Source organism: Podarcis erhardii, assembly GCF_964252035.2.
Source record: "Podarcis erhardii genome assembly, chromosome: 9".
In the NCBI taxonomy this organism is placed as follows: domain Eukaryota; kingdom Metazoa; phylum Chordata; class Lepidosauria; order Squamata; family Lacertidae; genus Podarcis; species Podarcis erhardii.
The window spans coordinates 26,987,553-27,002,454 of record NC_138512.1 but is presented as its reverse complement, the minus strand read 5'-3'; the positions used below and the strand labels follow the sequence as shown (position 1 = coordinate 27,002,454).

Here is a 14,902-nt window from a genome sequence, read left to right as displayed (position 1 = left end):
TGTAAAATGCTTATAGATACATAAGCTAGAGAATGACCCTTTTAGTAAGGGCAAAGAATATGCTACTCTTGCCATAGGTATATTGGCCCCAACATCTGAGGCTTAGGGCCCTCGTATTGACGGGACTGCCTCTCCTGGTATGCCCAGCAGAGGACTTTAAGGTCCATGAATAACCATGGTTTAGAGGTCCCGGGCCCTAAGGAAGTCAGGCTTACAAGCTACCAGTTCATAATCACATTAGCCTAGGGCTGGTTAGGCCAAGTGAGACAGCCACCTCAGGCAGCAGATACTGGAAGGGAGGTGGGGCAGGACTGTTGGAGGACAGAGGGTTGAGTGTCATGCAAGTTTCCAGTAGTTTTACGGGACCGCCTCTCCTGGTATGCCCCGCAGAGAACCTTAAGGTCCATGAATAACCATAGTTTAGAGGTCCCAGGCCCTAAGGAAGTCAGACTATCCTCCCCCAGGGCCAGGGCCTTTTCAGTGATGGCTCCGACCTGGTGGAATGCTCTGTCCCATGAGACTAGGGCCCTTCAGGATTTAACCTCCTTCCGTCGGGCCTGTAAGACAGAGCTATTCTGCCTGGCCTTTAGTTTGAATTCCGCCTGATCTTTTATTTCTCTTCTCTTCCCTCCCCCTCCCCTTTTATAAAGATCACCCGCTCTGAGACCTCACAGCTAATTCTCCCCTGGTTTCCTCATTGGCCCAAGTAGGACCAATTCAGCCAGCTAGCCCTGGGGATTATTTTTGAATTTTGAATTTTATTGTTATGTTTTTATACTGTATTTTATGCTGCTTTTATAATTGTTTTAAATTTGTTGTTAGCCACTCTGAGCCTGGTTTTTGAACCGGGAAGGGCAAGGTATAAATAAATTATTATTATTATTATTATTATTATTATTATTATTATTATTATTATCTCCATAGTAAGTTCTTCCCGATGACCCCACCTGTAACCTTTAGAAGCCCTTTTAGCCATCACATAGTGACTATAGCCACCCTAATTCCATGCCCCCAGTGATTTTCTTCTAGGGGTACGCAGTACCAGCACCTCTCTTTTTTAGAAGAAAAGGCACTAGTTTAAAATGTGCCACTTACTTTAATAACTTCATGGTGAGCCAGCGTGGTGTAGTGGTTAAGAGCGGTAGTCTCCTAATCTGGGGAACCGGGTTCGCTTCCCTGCTCCTCCACCTGCAGCTGCTGGGTGACCTTGGGCTAGTCACACTTCTCTGAAGTCTCTCAGCCCCACTCACCTCACAGAGTGTTTGTTGTGGGGCAGGAAGGGAAAGGAGAATGTTAGCCGCTTTGAGACTCCTTAAAGGGAGTGAAAGGCGGGATATCAAATCCAAACTCTTCTTCTACTGGCAACTTTTTTTCTAGAAGAAAAGCAGTGCATGTCCTCAAGGACTACTGGTGGTTGGGGGCAGGGGCAGGCTTTGTGCTCTCAAATTTCAGCGGTGCCCTGTGTGGCGCTAAAATTCAGCATTCCTTGCTTTTTGTGTTGTTCCCTACAGCATTGTTATGGGACCCCCTGCAGCCGAACTGGTTGTGCTACCCTAAAACCGCTTCTGGCAGAGGAGGAATATTCACAATGTGATTCTTGACTTCTACACAGTACGGAACATGAGGACTGTGAGTGGTGGAGAGCTTGCTGTATTTTAGCCACATTCTCACAACAAAATTATTAAATTATTATTATTATTATTATTATTATTATTATTATTATTATTATTATTATTAATACCCCGCCCATCTGGCTGGGCTTCCCCAGCCACTCTGGGTGGCTTCCAAAAAAAATATTAAAATACTGTAATACATGAAACAGTAAAAGCTTCCCTAAACAGGGCTGCCTTCAGATGTCTTCTAAAAGTCTGGTAGTTGTTGTTCTCTTTGACATCTGGTGGGAGGGCATTCCACAGGGAAGGCGCCACTGCCAAGAAGGCCCTCTGCCTGGCTCCCTGTAACTTGGCTTCTCACAGTGAGGGAACCGCCAGAAGGCCCTCGGTGCTGGACCTCAGTGTCTGGGTAGAACGATGGGGGTGGAGATGCTACACCGGTTCTTCCTCTTTATCAAGAAAAGTGCTGCATGGCCTTTGAGAAGAACAGGAAAGCTGCTGGTAACAAAGACGCAAATTTCCAGAAGCCTTCCTGTTAGAATCACTGAGCTCCAATTGTTGTTTCTCTTTCTAGAAGTAATCAGTCAGAATGCTCAGCTTGCTGGTGATATGGAAAGACTAAAAGATGGTGAACAAATTTCAAGGCTAGCATAATTCTACAGCCAGAAACTTCCAGGTATTCTGGTGGTCTACAGACTATTTCCAGATGTTCTTATTATATAATTTAATGAAAGCTAAACTATTTCTGTCCATATTAACTGAGTTAATTTTAGCAGAGCTGAAGTGGGGAGGGGGGGAAATAGCCTCTACTACTGATTGGAAACTCAAACCTGATGAGAAATTAAGAAACCCCATTTACCCTTTGCTAACGTTATTGGAACAATTATAAAGATATGCTCTGGTTTATGACTGATTTGCCCAGAAATTAATATTTGGTTTTATGAACAAATTAAGCAGATTTTCTCTTTTCAGCTTAAGCTGTCCTTTATAAAGCTCTATATCCTCAGCCACTCTGCAATGCACTAGACTTGCTCTTAGAAACTTGTAAAATGAACCATTTGAAAATTACAGCATTCCATGACACAAATTTCATTAGTGCCCATGTAAAGTGAGAAATGCTCCTGAACCCAAGTGCCACCAAATCAAGAAATGACACTTAAATGAGCCGTAACATTAACAGGCAATCACATCGTGTTGATCCAAGTTTGGGAGCACAGACTTTGTTTGAGAAGGGCTATGGGCTCACTGCTCCTGCTGTTGTTGTTTAGTCGTTTAGTCGTGTCCGACTCTTCGTGACCCCATGGACCAGAGCACGCCAGGCACTCCTGTCTTCCACTGCCTCCCGCAGTTTGGTCAAACTCATGTTGGTAGCATCGAGAACACTGTCCAACCATCTCGTCCTCTGTTGTCCCCTTCTCCTTGTGACCTCCATCTTTCCCAACATCAGGGTCTTTTCCAGGGAGTCTTCTCTTCTCATGAGGTAGCCAAAGTATTGTAGTCTCAGCTTCAGGATCTGTCCTTCCAGTGAGGCCTCAGGGCTGATTTCCTTAATAATGGATAGGTCTGATCTTCTTGCAGTCCATGGGACTCCTTCATGAATCACTGCCTTGCCATGGCGAAGGGTCTTGAATAACTCAGGAAAGCTATGAGCTATGCCGTGCAGGGCACCCAAGATGGACAGGTCATAGTGGAGAGTTTTAAACAAACATGATCCACCTGGAACAGGAACTGGCAACCCACTCCAGTATCCCTGCCAATAAAACTCCATGGACAAAGGGCTCACTGCTAGGCATCCATTTTTTGCAAGAAGTTATACTGGGACTGTCAGGTCTGCCTCTAGATCCCAGCTCACAGAGGACCAACGCCCGGTGGATATAATATACAAAAGTCTTTATTGAAGTTTAGTTTCCATTTCAAAGCTCTGGGCGCGCAGACCCACGTCTCGACGCTAGACCGGCTAAGTCCCCTCTGACTCACTGCTCCTCCCACACCAGTTTAAGATCCTAGCCCGGCTCCACCTCCTACGCTGTTCTTTCCTTCGCTGGGTCCTTCTGCCCTCTGGGGTTTCCTCCTTCCTGGACTCCTCTGACGCTGACCCCCCTTGGTCTTCCCCTTCCTTCCGGCGGGCTTTAGGACCTGGCTCCCTACCCGGGCTCCCTGCTGTGCCGCTCGCCTGTACATTTGAACTTGGCGCGCGCGCCCAGCCAGTAACCTTCCTCCTGACCGTTTCCCCGCTTCCTGATGTGGGCGTGACCAAACCTGACTCCTCTCCTCCCGCTGGTGGTGAGAGCACTGGTCCCGATTCCTGGGACTCCCCCTCCCCACTGCGCTCTGGTGGGGAAGCTGGTCCTGATTTCCAACTGCTGCTCAGGGACTCCCCGCTGGCCCCTTCCTCCTGGGGCTTCCCCCCTGGAACCCCCCTCGCTCTGGCCATCGGCGCTCCCTTCTGTGAGTCCTCCGATTCGCTGGAGAGGCTTGTGGAATAACTCTTTCCACTGTCACTGCCTGCGCCCCCCTCGGACTCCTCCTCCTCACTCTCCATTTGCTCCCCCTCCTGTGTCTCTCCTTCTGAACCCCTGACAGGGACCTTGCTTACACACCCGTTTTTGGCATGTTGCAGCCCATGCAGGTTGCTTTTTTCAGTGAGATTGATTGTGCTGATGGTGCCGGAATTATCCAGAAAACAACTTAGCATTTTATGGTCTAAGCAAGTTTTCTAAGCCTATTATTAAAAACCCATCATATAGGTGGTAGGGTTCAATAGAAATTGCCAGGAGATGCTGATTAGCATGTTAGCTGTTAAGAGGTTATCCACCATTTGCACAATTGCAACAGCTTGAAAAATAAAGCAGTAATTACATAATGGGTGACTTGCAACACACTCGTCTCTTTTGTTTTGAAGACTTTTAAAACATCACCCTCTTTCATTTCCTAGGTCTTCTGGAAGTCCACACTGGACCACTCCATCTACAGTGGTACCTTGGGTTAAGAACTTAATTCGTTCCAGAGGTCCATTCTTAACCTGAAACTGTTCTTAACCTGAGGTACCACTTTAGCTAATGGGGCCTCCTGCTGCCGTCCCGCGATTTCTGTTCTCATCCTGAAGCAAAGTTCTTAACCCGAGGTACTATTTCTGGGTTAGCCGAGTCTGTAACCTGAAGCATCTGTAACCTGAAGCATCTGTAACCCGAGGTACCACTGTATTCTTCTTTCACTTCAAATTTCCAGAGGATCCTGCCCCATTGAGAGTTACAACATTGGTTCATCTTGGTCAGTCGTGTCTCCCTCATGGATATCCTGTTGGTTTCTGCTTTCTTCACTGTGCAGCGAAATGCTTGTCACGGGACAATGTTTTGCATTCCACAGTCAGAGTACTGTTGGGTTTCCCACGGGAATGGGAGACTGGATGTGACGTACACTGGTTTCCTGTTTTTCACTGTTCTCTCGGTGTTCTTTGTTTCCGAGAGGAGTTGCTTCTCTGCTCTCGCAGAGGCAAGATGCATGTTTGTAATCTCTCAGCATTGAAGTGTAAATAAAGTAAAGTAAAGTATGTGGCACGTACTGCTCATCCTTCCGCTGTGTAGAGGAGCCTGCAAATATAACATATCCCACATGGTGGACCAACTCTCAGCATCCCTGACCTTCGGCCATGATGCAAGAGAGTCCAAAGACATCTAGAGAGCACCATGTTGGCTGTCCCTGTTCTATACTGACTGACAGCAGCTGTCAGTTTCAGACAGGAAACTTCCTCAGCACTACCTGGAGAAATAAGGCTTTGAACTGGGAACCATCAACATGTAAAGCATATTCTCAGACACTGGGCTATAGCTTTCCCCTAAAATCTTTAAACTAGCTTTGCCATGTGATTAAGTACACACAGAAGACAAGAAGGTGATTATACCACCAAGTTAGCTTTGTTCAATATTGCCAACTCTGATTTGCTGCTGATCTGCCAGATCACACAGAGAGATCTTTTCTATCATCAGCTACCTGGTCTTTTAAACTGGAGATGCCAAGAAATGAACATGGAAGATTCCACAGTCAAGCATGTGCTCTGCCAGTGATTTATAATCTGTTCCCAATGGAGCACACCTGCCAGACATCAAGGGCATCAAAATCTGAAGCCATAGAGGATGCATTTCTGGGGATTGGGCCACCAGGTGCACTGCTTCCCATCAATGTGATTGAAAAACCAACTAGAACTTATCCAAAGCCAGAATCCTTGCTTCCCTTGCCATCCTTGAGCTACAGCTCTGTTTAGGCCTGAAATCTGATTGCCCTCACTTAAAAATCAGTCAGATTTGCCATCTGTTCCATGTGATAAACCACAGCTGATTGTTCGATTCAGTGCCTTCCTTGTTGGAATACAGGCCAACTCCAGTTTGCATCAAGCATCAAAAATTGCCATAATGAAAAATAATGAAAACAAATACACATTTCTCCCCATTTTAATGAAGTGAGGGGAGAGCAAACCACTGTATCATAGTTTCAATCAAATTCAGGTCACGTACTGTGGATTCTGTTTCTGAGAGTTTCATAAAAGGAGGGCTATAGAAGCCACAATAAAGATCTCTAATGAGTTTTCCCTGCCACACAAAAATTACTCTGCACCAGTACAAAGAGCACACAAATTAAAACAAATACTCAATAAAGAAGACAACTGACTCCAATCTTATTTAATAGGATGTCTCAGAGCTGCTGTGCCGAAATACCAGAACAACTAAATATTTGTCTATTTTAAGCAAAGAAAGGGAAAGCAGATTCCATTTTATGGTGCCAGAGAACGTCTCTGCAGATTTATGCCAATCTGAAGTGGTTTTTAAAAAGTCATTCTCATTTTTATGCTTAAGGCTTTTGTTTTGAAGTTTTATTTAGGCATCACGTCCCATGTTTCAATGCAGAACCTCTTAGCAGTGAACTTATTTTTTATTTTCTATAATTAAAGAGAATGTTAAAGCATTAGACATTTCCTGAGAAGGGTCTTGGTCTCCAGACCTTTTATGTCCTGTGCTTAATGAAAGTCCAAAAGAACAGAGATGGGGTGGGAGGGGGGTTAAGTGTTTTGTTTATTCCTTCATTTTTGTTTCCCTCAGTATTTTTTTTTCCACACCATGCATGCATAACAATATTTATTTTACTCAATGAACTAGCCTGTTTCAAAATGAAATTCAGGGACAGATTTGTGCATGTAAGAAAAACTCTCTGTGTGTAGTAAACTAGCACAGTATCAAAGGACAATGAGAAGCCTTTAGCCCTGATGTGCTAGCTGAAGTGTGTGTGTTATGAGGGGAGATGTAGACACAACTGCAACCTGTTGTTGTCCAGTCCAGCCTTATATCACTTCATCATACTGCCACATCCTGAATAATGTGTAGATCATCTTTCAGTATGAGGAATGTAACTGGTGAGCTGGTAGCGCAGACTTACAAGCTACCAGTTCATAATCACATTAGCCTAGGGCTGGTTAGGCCAAGTGAGACAGCCACCTCAGGCAGCAGATACTGGCAGGGAGGTGGCGGCAGGAGTGTTGGAGGACAGAGTGTCGAGTGTCACGCACGTTTCCAGTAGTTTTACGGGACCGCCTCTCCTCGTATGCCCTGCAGAGGACCTTAAGGTCCATGAATAACCATAGTTTAGAGGTCCCAGGCCCTAAGGAAGTCAGACTATCCTCCCCCAGGGCCAGGGCCTTTTCAGTGATGGCCCCAACCTGGTGGAATGCTCTGTCCCATGAGACTAGGGCCCTTCAGGATTTAACCTCCTTTCGCCGGGCCTGTAAGACAGAACTATTCCACCTGGCCTTTAATTTGAATTCCGCCTGATCTTTTATTTCCCTTCTCTTCCCTCCCCCTCCCCTTTTATGAAGATTACCCGCTCTGAGACCCCCACAGCTAATTATCCCCTGGCCTCCTCGCTGGCCCAAGCAGGACTAATTCAGCCAGATAGCCCTGGTGACTATCTAATGCTTATTAGATGAATTTCCCCCAAATTGATTTCTGAACTTTGAATTTTATTGTTATTCATGTTTTTATACTGTATTTTATGCTGCTTTTACAATTAAGTTTTTTAAATTTGTTGTTAGCCGCCCTGAGCCCGGTTTTCTGAACCGGGAAGGGCGGGGTATAAATAAAAAAATATTATTATTCTTATTATTAGTCCCTAAACTGGCCTGCTACAGTTGAAGATGCTGCTCCATTTCCAGTGTTGGAAGCAAGGGGGTTTTTGCAGCCAGAACTCACCAGAACTCAGTTCTAGCACCTTTTAGTTGGGCACCATTGCTATTAAAAGAGAACAAGGGAGGCATTCATGCTGAGTTCCGGCATCTCTTTTTCTAGAAAAATAGCACTGGCTAGAAGTAAGATTCAGCTCCCAGTCTGGTCTGCTTTTCTTTATGGAAAGTGGGGGGGAGGGCACCATCTTCTCCTCAAGCTGAAAAATGTCTTAGGCTGGCCCTGCAGTCACCCCTTGAGTGGAAAAGTCCTAAGGTAAGACATGGAGAAACTCTTAAGTGGTTAACAATTTAACAGGATTATGTCGCTCTGCAAATTCTCTGCCTTTCACTTGTCATGAGAAATACGTGAAACTGATATAGTTAAATGGTTCAATGGGGCTGTGTTTATGGATATCACTTCCACATAAATAAAGAACCAAGAGAAGAATGTAGAAGGGGTACACACTGTGGGTGGGTGAACTTTCAGCGAACTCTCCAAGAGTTCAGAGGTTTGGAAAGCATCCTAAAGTTTGGATTCTTATCTGAACCTTTTGCCCTACTTTCCCCCTCACTTCATAACAGCCTTTTGTTCTTCCCTTTCAAATACAATCGCCTCTCACTTCATCACCCTGCTCCGCTTGGTACTTCAATCCATAAATACTGTTGTCCCAACAACACTGGGTGTTTCATGTTGAAGACAGAAGGAGACAGCTAAGTCCTCCTTTGCTTGCTGTCCAAGTTAAGACAAGGCTCAGTGATCCTAACTCAATACTGGAGATGGTTATTTAGGGGAAGCAGAAGAATTAAGAAGGCAGCTTTTTCTCACACTCAATCATCCCTGTGTACAAATATTAATAAGGAGTACTTCCAAGGCTTTCATCTCACTAGTGTCAGTTTTCTGCTTGACACACAAATGTTTTGTGAACTTGCGGTTCCTTTAAACACAAAGGACAGTCCTTGAAGAGTACACCTGGTACACTGGCTGAGTTCCATCTCAGAACCTCTTGCCTAACTACCCTTCATTAGCTCACTGCTGCTGCAGCAACAAATGGTGTCCTATGCCTTTCCAGCTCTCATGCCTGAATCACTAAATATTATTGTGTACAAACTAAGTTGTTCAACTGTGGCCAATGTCTCGGCCATCCTTGTTGATCTTCCATCTCCAAGGTACCATTCCCACACTTTGCCCTTTGGGACATTGCTGGTACTAAAAGTTGACAAGGTCAAAACCTTGCTAATTCCAGTTCTGGTATGGTAATGCGGCAGCTAGACTGGTGACTGGGGGCGGCCGCCGAGACCACATAACACCGGTCTTGAAATAATAATAATAATAATAATAATAATAATAATAATAATAAATAATAATAATAATTTATTATTTGTACCCCGCCCATCTGGCTGGGTTTCCCCAGCCACTCTGGGCGGCTTCCACAGAAACCAAAATACACTAAAAAGACCTACATTGGCTCCCAGTACATTTCTGAGCACAATTCAAAGTGTTGGTGTTGACCTTTAAAGCCCTAAATGGCCTCTGCCCAGTATACCTGAAGGAGCGTCTCCACCCCCATCGTTCTACCCGGACACTGAGGTCCAGCGCCGAGGGCCTTCTGGCGGTTCCCTCATTGCGAGAAGCCAGGTTACAAGGAACCAGGCAGAGGGCCTTCTCGGTAGTGGCACCCACCCTGTAGAATGCCTTCCCATCAGATGCCAATGAGATAAACAACTACCTGACATTTAGAAGACATCTGAAGGCAGCCCTGTTCAGGAGCGTTTTTAATGTGTGACATTTAAATGTATTTTTAATCTTTGTTGGAAGCTGCCCAGAGTGGCTGGGGAAACCCAGCCAGATGGGCGGGGTACAAATAAATTATTATTATTATTATTATTATTATTATTATTATTATTATTATTATTATTATTTCATGAAGGTCCACAGACACCTAGAAGATAGAAAGATCTGAGCAAAGGTTGTATCCAGTAGAATAGGTTTCAGCCTCATTTTCTTTACATTTCCAACATTTGTTATCTGATAAGTGGTAAATTTTTGCAAGCTTGACTGGGGTCATGTACCACCTATAGATCATTTTCATAATATTCTCTCTCAAGGCATTACATGCCGTGAATTTCATACCGGTGGTCCACAACCTTTCCCAGTCAGCAAACATAATGTTATGACCAATATCTTGTGCCCACTTAATCATAGCTGATTTAACTGTTTCATCCTGTGTATTCCACTTCAGCAGCAAGTTATACATTTTTGACAAATTCTTAGTTTTGGATTCTAGCAACTCTGTTTCCAGTTTTGATTTTTCCACCTGAAAGCCAATTTTCCTGTCCAACTTAAAGACCTCCAGTATTTGATAATAATGAAGCCAGTCTCGCACTTTATCTTTTAGGTTCTCAAAACTCTGCAATTTCCACTTATCGCCCTCCCGTTCTAAAATTTCACAATATTTTGGCCATTTAGCCTCCATATTAAGTTTTTTCAAAGCTTTTGCCTCCATTGGTGACAGCCACCTTGGAGTTTTGTTCTCCAGCAAATCTTTATATTTAATCCAGACATTATACAATGCTTTCCTGACAATATGGTTTTTAAAGCCTTTATGAACCTTAACCTTGTCATACCACAAATATGCATGCCACCCAAAGAAATTGTTAAATCCTTCCAAGTCCAAAATATCTGTGTTCTCGAGAAGCAGCCAGTCCTTTAACCAACAGAGAGCTGCTGATTCATAATAAAGTTTCAAATCTGGCAGGGCAAAACCCCCTCTTTCCTTTGCGTCAGTTAAAATCTTAAATTTTATCCTGGGCTTTTTGCCCTGCCAGATAAATTTAGAGATATCTTGCTGCCAACCCTTGAAACAGTCCATCTTGTCCACAATTTGCAAAGTTTGAAACAAAAACAACATTCTAGGCAATACATTCATCTTTATAACTGCTATTCGACCAGACAAGGAAAGCTTCAAATTTGACCAGATTTCTAAGTCTTTTTTCACTTGTTTCCAACATTTCTCATAGTTATCTTTAAATAAATTCATGTTTTTAGCTGTCATATTGATCCCCAAATATTTTACACTCTTAACCACAGTTAAACCTGTCTCATTCTGAAACTTCTCTTTCTCCGTAACTGTTAAATTTTTCTCTAATACCTTAGTTTTTAACTTATTCAATTTAAACCCTGCCATTTGACCAAATTCTTGCATCAATTCCAAAACTCTTTTAGTACTAGATTCTGGCTCTTGTAATGTAAGTACCAAGTCATCTGCAAAAGCTCTCAGTTTATATTGTTTCGCTCCGACCTGAACCCCTTTAACCAGCTGGTCCTTTCTTATCATGTTTAACAAAACCTCCAGGACCGAAATAAAAAGTAACGGGGAGATTGGGCACCCCTGGCGTGTCCCTTTCTCAATTTTAAGTTCTTCCGTGATCACATTGTTCACTATAAGTTTAGCCTTTTGTTCAGAATATATTGTGCCTATACCGTTTTCAAACCCTTGGCCTACCCCCATACCCTGGAGATTCTTCTTCATAAAAGTCCAAGAAATATTGTCAAAGGCTTTCTCCGCGTCCACAAATATCAAAACAGCTTTTGTGTTAATATTAACCTCTAACATCTCCAAAATGTTTATTATATTCCTTACATTGTCTGATAAATATCTTCTCGGGAGAAAGCCTCTGGTGGACATGCCCAAGGATTAAGGCTTTCTGGGAAATGATATATAATGAAATGAAAAAGGTATTTAAATATACCTTCCTGAAGAAACCAGAGGCCTTTCTCCTGGGTATGGTAAGCCATGTGGTGTTAAAGAAGGACAGAACTTTTTTTATGTATGCTACTACAGCAGCAAGGATACTTATTGCAAAGTATTGGAAGACACCAGATCTACCCACTCTGGAAGAATGGCAGATGAAGACGACAGAATACATGGGACTGGCAGAGATGACTGGCAGAATCCGAGACCAGGACAAAGAGACAGTGGAAGAAGATTGGAAGAAGTTCAAAGACTACCTAAATAAATATTATAAAATTATTGAAGGCTAAAAAGATATGGGTTTAAAAATTAGTGGTTAACAGGGGCGTTGATTAAGGAAAAGGAATAGGATTATCAAAAACTTTGGGAAGTATGGGAATGGATTTGCTGATAAGATAAATGAGATTAGAATACAGAAGGGGAGGTGTGAGGAGGTCGGTGAAATTAGGTTTAGAAAATAAGGTTTGAATTTATACTTGTTTTTGATTTGTTTGTTGGTTTATGTATGTTTTCATTGTTGTGTGGGTTTATATGTGTTTATTCGAAACTTTAATAAATATCATTTAAAAAAAAATAGGTTTCAGCCTCAAAAAGTCACATGGAAGTGGGAGAGTGTCCTTCTATGTACATTTCAAGAAAGAAAAGAGTAACCACCGTCATCACCATTGACCAAGGGGGCAGTGAAAAGGAGGTTAAAGGTTTCATGGGTGCCAGAGGAAGACCTCAAGGCCTTAAATACACCCTTGGGTTAAGTACCATTTGGGTTCAACATAGGGTTTAACAAGTTGAACACAGATGGAGACTGTGATCCTACAAAGTGACAATTCACTGCTCCGAATCATTTCCCACAGAAGCAGACCCCCCAACGCTGCATTCCAGAGCTCTCTTGTGCCTTGTGTCTATGTCAGTCTCAGAACCTGCTTCTGTTCTATTCACACACAGATCTAGCTTTCATCATCCTAACTTGGGGCAGTGCATGGGGCAAGAAAGAATCACAATAGAGAGATATTTTTTATTTCTCCCATGAGAAAGCACCAACCACTGACCCCAAGCAATTAGCCAATGATCTCCCTAGGGAAAAAGAAGAAAGGGGTATGGCCAGGGGTGACTGACCATAAAAGTATCAAAGTATATTTCGGCCCAGCTTTGATACAAGAACTTCTGCTAATGAAATTTTGGCTTCACTTGCTTTCTCTTTGATACTTCAGCTGTGGGATTGTTAGGCTAGCCCCATCCTTTGAGGGATCCATGACAAATGCATACACCTACAGAAGCCAATTAGAAGTCATTAGGATGAGCAGATCAGAGAAAATATGTGATGCTCCATTTATACGCCCAGCGATACAAGTAAGCGGAAACTGAAAAGGTCGCAATGCCTTAAAATGATAAAAGGAAAAGGCAGAATGCCCGTTCTAGAGGAAGAAAGATGCAATTGCAGCCCCAGCTGTGATAACAGCAGCACAGTGACCCATGACTGCATATTATGTGAACTGCAGGTTTTGAATAGGATCATTATGTAAGAAACAGATGCTGAGTCTTAAGAAAAAGAACTGGGAGGGGGAAGTACGGTCAAACCAAACCTCAAGACAAATACAATATTGGTCTTTTTACCTGCTGTTTGTTTCTGTCAGTGCTGTCAGTTATGGATCCTGGAGTCAGAATGGAAGTTATACAGCAGGATGCAAAAATTGTGTGTTACTAGCAATAGCCTACTGAGATCATTTTTGCTGCCTTCGGGTGAGTTTTTGGGTCGTTCATACAAAAACAGGCAATGTGCATCTTTTATGCTCCTCTATTTGTCTTCACCATGGTGAAATTTAGCAGAATTTGACAGTAACCCGTGCCAATTGTGGGTTTAATTGTCAGCTTTCATGTTAAAACATTTTTGTTCTGCAAATGACTTGCTGTCTGGAGTGTTGCAAGTTCTTCATGACCTTCTTTGGGCTTCATTTTGCCCTGTTAACCCAAAAGAAATCAGTAGAACCCTAAATCTGAAGACCTGGAAACAAACCTCAGGCAGCCAAATGTCTTAGACTGGCATTGTTCCTTCTGTTAACAAATGGAAACGCCCCTATTGTAGCAGGGTTACGCATCTATTATTTCCCTCAGCTGCATCAACATCTGTAAAGATGTCCTGTGTGCATTTATTTTAAGAATAGGATATTCCAGCTTCCTACATAACTACACACTAATTTGAACCAGAAGTCATGTCTGCGATTATTTCTGCCCAAAAATTTATGAGTGAAAGAATGTCTGAATCACTTACCAGAGAGGTGGGGGTGGGATCAATACCACGTAAAGTTTTCTAAGTGAAATCACCACAGGGAGCTGTTCGAATAATTGAAGAAGGTAAGGCAATTTTCCTTGCAGAGGTTGACTCACAGGATCGACTTTTTACTTTTTGCATTTAACCTACAAACAACAGCTGCTGTTTGAGGTGGGGGTGGGAAACATGGGCACAGACTTAACCTGAAGCAGTTACCCTGAAGGCTATTGTAGGTTAATGCATTCTGATTTACATCAGTGGTCCTTGTCCTAGCTCAAACACTTTTGAAAACCATTTTCAGCCATAGCAGCCATTCTAGGTGTTAAAGGTACATTCCTTGTACCTTGTACCTTCATGGTTAGGTTTCTGTTATGCCACTGGGTTTGTACTGAGATTGTACTGACACACTGCCCAGTGGTGTTCACAGAAAGGGGGAGGATGTTAAGTTTCTGTTATGCCACTGTGCAGTTCTTGGAGTCACAAGACCCTGTTGACATTCCAGGCTGTTGGAAGTCTCATGGGAGACAGATGCTGAAGTTCCTGGTTTCCCGTTTCTTTGTTCCTGTTGTTGTCTGTCTCTCACAGAGAGCAGACGCATATTCTTTCTGTCCTGCGTAGTTAGAAATAAAGCAGCAATATAGCACATATTTCTGGCTCCTTCTGCTGTTGTCTGGGTACTCTGCGTAATGGAGAGTGTGCCTGAAGTCTCATTCAAAGGCTTAGGTCGTTAATCACTGTCAGAGGAGAGCCGGAGGAGTAGCCTTCATAGCTCAGTCGTACGGAGGCTCCGAAATTCATATCACACCCAACTCCCTCAACCGCTCATCATAATTGGTTTCCAGATCTTCAGTCATCTTGGTTGCCCTCCTCTGCACATGTTCAGACTTTAGATCCATTCCCTGGAAGCATGATAACATATATAAGGTACTCCTGGATCAAGCCAAGAGCCTATACAGTCAAGCATCCTGTTCTCACAGTGGCCAGCTTGATGCCTAGGTGAAGCCTGCAAACAGGCTTGTGCACAACAGTAGTCATGTCACTTGTGATTTCCAGCAACTACTAT

General features: G+C 43.3%; 1 long non-coding RNA gene across 1 annotated transcript in view; it reads right to left on the bottom strand.

Moving 5' to 3' along the window:
• The window catches only part of LOC309349736, a 381,203-nt gene that overhangs the window by 57,181 nt on the left and 309,120 nt on the right, over positions 1-14,902 (bottom strand). The gene's annotated exons all lie outside the window — the stretch shown is intronic.